Source organism: Morone saxatilis, unplaced genomic scaffold, assembly GCF_004916995.1.
Source record: "Morone saxatilis isolate NCDOM2014 unplaced genomic scaffold, NCSU_SB_2.0 Contig2, whole genome shotgun sequence".
Classification (NCBI taxonomy): domain Eukaryota; kingdom Metazoa; phylum Chordata; class Actinopteri; family Moronidae; genus Morone; species Morone saxatilis.
In genome coordinates this window covers 17,302,341-17,307,696 of record NW_023339762.1, presented here as the reverse complement: position 1 = coordinate 17,307,696, position 5,356 = coordinate 17,302,341, and the positions used below count along the sequence as shown (strand labels likewise).

The 5,356-nt window shown below is 42.0% G+C and overlaps 1 protein-coding gene across 1 annotated transcript in view; it reads left to right on the top strand.

Annotated features, from left to right (window-relative positions):
• Positions 1 to 5,356, top strand: part of mef2aa (myocyte enhancer factor 2aa) — a gene marked incomplete in the record, with an annotated part of 53,353 nt that overhangs the window by 9,442 nt on the left and 38,555 nt on the right.

Sequence of the window (5,356 nt, the reverse complement as noted above, 5' to 3'; positions counted from 1 at the left end):
CTCTCTCTTGTTTTCTTCCTGTCTCTTTTTTCGTACACACACCTGCTATCAAACCCAAACACACGTAAAGTGCAGTGGAAAGTTCTCTGACTAACATTTCTGCTTCTCCGTCGAGCTGTTAAGTCCCGTCTCTCTGTTGAATGACTCTTAAAGTAGGGAAAAAGTTGCTAGCTGATCATGTCAGCTATTTGTCACCGTTGTCTTCCTGGCCTCTCGATCCCTGCTGCCTGTGCCTTGAAGCTAATGCACAAATGTCTGTTTCATTTTTTCCCTGCTATCCAGGGCTCTGTGGCACTAAGTCAGTTAAAAAAGAGACATGAAATTAATGTAATGTCAATGGCGTTTTCTCATGAAACCCCAAGGCACTTAGTCAAAGTCACCTTGCATAGTCCTCTCATCCCCTGACAGTACTGTGAGAGTGAGATAGAGGATGTCTGTCTGGTAATACTGTCAGCATATGATGTCCTTTGGTTATTGGTAGTTATATCCATTCATATTTTGCAGATTAGATACATTTTGGGTGTTTATCAGAAGAGGGACATGGTTTCCATTCAGTCGGCTGTGTAGCGTGGCCTGCATTGAAACATTTTCTCAGTGAAAACAGGTTCGTCCTGTGGGGTTTTCTTTCCTTTTGATGTCATTTTGGAGGTGATAAGTAGCTTTCCGTCTCCTGGTCCCTGTCTTACAGCACCATCCCCCAGCCCAAGCAAGGTGCTAGCAGCATGGAGGATTGTTTGAACTTGCATTGATCCAATGTGGGATTACAGCTGGGTCATTGGAGAGTTGCACTGAGCTACCAGTCATCAGGGCAGATTAACCACTCGCTGTCTGCTTGGCTGCCATTTCAGTGCAGCCTCTCACTGCTGGCTTTGTGACTGTCCCTACTGTGCAGGTCACTGTCTCCTTTTGAACAATGCATTTATGTGTCTTACTTGATTGAGTTAGGCTTAGACTGATTTAATATGTAGAGGAAACATATTAATGAGGGAATGAAATGAAGTAAGACAAGAAAGATGCTTGGTGACCTCCTTACATGGCCCTAAATCTGTGAGCAATTTGTGAAACATCTACCAGTTTTAATTTTAAAATCTCACAATTTTGCCCTGCAGGGTTTTCTTTTGTACGTATATGTATTTCATTTCATTTCAACACCTTCAAGGTATTCATATTGTAATCATTTTACCCTCTCCCTTAAATGGTATTTAAATCATTCTCTGCTATGAGAAATGTCACCCCAAGCAATGCTTTACAGAGGAAGGGGAAGTGCTGCAGAAAGTCCACGTTTTGCAGACTGCCCCACCTCTTGCTACATTTCTCAGAGCCTCCTTTCTCACTTTTTTGTTCGCGTGCCCTTGCGATCGCTCTTATTAATTATATCTCATCAGTTGCCTTGGAAACCGAGGTGAGGGAATGTATAACATGAGATCAAAGAAAGGGAGAAAGAAAAAAAGAAAGGAAAGAAAGCATGAGAAAAACGCAAAGCAAGAAAAGAGAGACAGAAAAGAAGGGGGAGGCTTGAAAAGAGGGGATGGAGAAAGTGGTTGTTGAGGGATCAGCCGTGTGTCAGATTAGCATCAGGAGACATTAACACTAGTGATGCTGCTGGGGCCACAATCCTGCCTTTCGCTGCTGGAGAGGGAGATAAGCGCACTCTCACAAAAGGGAAGAGGGAGAGAGCGTGAGAGGGCTGGCTTGCCTCCACTCCCCTCAGGCCAACAGCCCCATTTACAGGTACAGCACCTCCTGATGAAAGCAAGAACAAAGAGGTGGATGTTCATTTCCTGCCGCGCTCGTGTCAAGGCTCTTTTGAAACAAATCGGTAAAACTGTGGATTTAGGCTGCTTCGCTTTGCGTCTTCAGTCCGCCAGGAGCTAATCACATCCGAGCCACTATGTTGACACTTTGAGTTCGATACACTTTAGAGCGTCGTCACGGATAATTTCACAGAATCCCCGTATATCAGACCACATGTGGCTGTTGCATCCTATCAGGGATGTAGGTCTGTCATAATGGTGTTGTTTCAACGTATATTAACTTGTGTTGTGAGAGCCGTGATTCATTCTTATGTAACTGGTGGAGTGTTTGAATAACAAGGAAAGGTCTCTGCCTACTAATTGTAAAGCGAGTGGCTGAGAGCCGCGTGTGCACGTCGTCCAGCCTGTGTAATGATCCTTCCAGTAAACATAATAAGCACACAGAGTGAAGCCACAAGAGATGAGCCTCTGTTGTTGTTTAGTCTCGGACTCACAGTCGGGGATTGTAATAAGGGGAAGGATCAGAGGGGAAGGGTGTCCCCAAGGTGGTCCCTCCCTTTCTTCCTCCTCTCCATCTCTCCACGGCTCCCTGTGACTCCCCCGCAGAGGGCATGTAGAAGGGTCCTGAATAACAGGAAGTGGAGGGGCAGGAAGTTGAGTCTTGTCTGCCCACGGCCTGTGGTAGGATACTGAGGCTAATGCTGCCTTGCACAGGAAGCGCAACTGTCACGGCTATGCTCAAGACTTTGGCTGCTGTCCACCACCTTCAAAGAAGTGGAGACATGCTTTTTATACACACTGGGTGCTTCTTTAACACAAATCAGACAGCATGAATTTTCAAACAAAACTTTAGTGTGTCATATTTCATTTAGACATTTGAGATGTAGACCGTAACAGATCATAGTAGGTTCAGTTGATGCAGTTTTATTATATTACCAATGTGCAGGAAAACACTGGCCTCTTTTTTTTGTTCATTAGGTAAAGCCTGCATCATAAATCTACTATGTAATTGTATGTTACCTTTTATATAGGACAACAGTTAAGGGAGTAATACCTCAGCTTATGTGGAGTGAACAGAGACTTACAAGTAGAGAGCAAGGAGGATGTGCAGGATCCAGTAATTACACTGGGAATTGAGCATGTTTTATTGATTGTGAAAGGTCCAGGCCTGTCACCAAGCCTCCCGGTGTCTCCATGGTCAGTCTTAAGGGAGGAGGAGGCAGACTGGCCCCCCTGTCACTTGACCAGTCTCACACCTCGTCATGGAGGATGGCGGCAGCTCTGGTCAGAAGCGATTGTAATGCTTAGTTACTTTTACATATAGAGATAGCATGTGTATTCAACAGAAGGTAGCAGTAAGTCACGGACCCGTTCTGTTAGACATGTCATATTGACTTTCTGTCAAGCTAATGTGGCCGTTCCTATGGTGACATATTCTCTGCACATTGATTTATGTGTTACAATTGTTTGGTAAGCAACTTTTAGAAGTGCTGGGCTGGTTTATATCAAAGTGGACCAGGTGCATCATATCAAGGTCTTTTAAAAGAGTATGTGATGGAGACGCTGTTATACAGTTGGCTGCTTTGTACTGTATGTACAAAGTTTATTTTTTAGTGTTTTGTAATATAAAATCTCTTTGTGTAAATGAATTAAGAAACGTGTGCGCTCATGTGAAGCTGTAACTACAGTTAACTTCGGAAGAAAAAATGTTGATACACCAACATGTCCTTAATGAATTATATATTGTTTATGAAATTACAACATTACAGCGAGTCAACCTCATAACAACAGACAGACTATAAAATGTTTTGTCTAATACATGTAATACGCACAGTTTGAGCTGTGGGATTAATGATGTGGTGAACAGGAGCAGACCTTACAAATGGCTCTGAGCTTCACTCACTGTCCTTGGAAAAGGCTTCCCTTAGTATAATTATATGGTGCTCGGTCTGTTTTCGTGTACAAAAAAACGACCCGTTAGACAATACAGACTCCAGTTTCTTAAGGGTTGTTCTTAATAAGTTATGGCATCAGTCCTTGTTGTTATTAAACATGTATTAAAGTTCCATCCATGCAAATATACAAAATGACAGAAGGAAATGTCTCGATCTACTGATTTATAAACTTTAGAGTAGATCTTTGCTAACGTTAGTTTAACAAATAAGTTCCTTCCACTGCCTTCACATTAGGCAGGGAGTAAGAAGTGTCGGTGATAGCTTTAAGCATGTTAGCTCAGTGCTATAAATGAATGGAGCTAAACATACAGCTTTGTTTAAAGTGTGACATTTGGCCACTTAACAAGGTCAGTTTTCAATACAGATCCAACAAATGGAACAAACAGTGGTAATGTTCCCTAATGACCCGTGATTATTTCCACAATTATGCCGTAGCCTTCCTGTTTACATTTAGTAAACAAGCATCAACCATGTGTTTGTACATATTTATTGAGGTGGCCTCATAACCTCGTGTTGTGCTTCCAGGCTCAGTTTCCCCCCTTTGCGTTTCTAATAGTGTCTGTTTCTTACACACATGTACACACTTACACACACAAAGAGCACATGATTGAGGATGTAAACAGATGCTCTCTCTCTTTCTAACACTGAAGAGAAGTCAGCGTGTCACGCACAAACATGTACAACTCTGCTACAGTACAGACATTGTTCTTCTTTTTCAATGTGACCATCTTCTGACATGTCCATGTGTGTAGTTGTGCCAGCTGAAAATTTCCCACTTAGCTCTGGAGATTGAAATTGCGTTATTTAGGCTACAGTGAAGTATGTTGTGATATGATCAACCGCAGGATTAGATTAGTGATCATTCAAATTGGGAGAATGAAGTTTTGTCACCAAGATGCTTTGGCTTTCGACTAACTTTTGATGAATGTGGACACTAAGTTGGGAGCACGGCACACCTGCAGTCTGAAAGCCCTCTCAGCTTGTCATTTCGTATCTGTGTGAGAGAAATGTCATGACACAGACTATTATGCCTCTAGACTTCAACTGTCCTGCTGTGACAGCTCGTCCGTATAAAGAGAGGAAAAGATGTGCGCATGCGTATGTGTGAAATTGTCTTGATTCTTCCTGATTTTCAGTTTCTCTGCACTTTTATTAAAATGAGCCGCAAAGCGACGGCAGCAATTCGGAGGAGACGGGACATTTATGTTACACTTACGTGACACTGATGAACACATTCACATATGCACACTGTCAAAGAACAGAACTCAATTCAAAGCAGCCTCAACAGATGATTAAAGATTAGTTCACCTCAGATATATCTCCTCTAAACCAACACCAAGTTCACACGTAGTTGCATTATTAGAACTGTCAAATACTATAAACAAGTTTAAAAAGATTATCTGCTTGCCTAGCTGTAGATAAAACAAACCACATTGGTCAAGTTTATCACTTGTTTGTTTGGCAATGAAAAAAAAAAAAACTTATTTGTGAAACCAAAACTCTGTTGTGACATTGTGTCAGGAAATCTATATCTAATGTAAAGAATCTCCACGAGCCAGAATTAAGGAAAGAACCAAGATCGTTGGAAAATCCCAATTCTGTCATATATTTGACTTGTACTGAAGGTTTCAGTATTACTGATACATT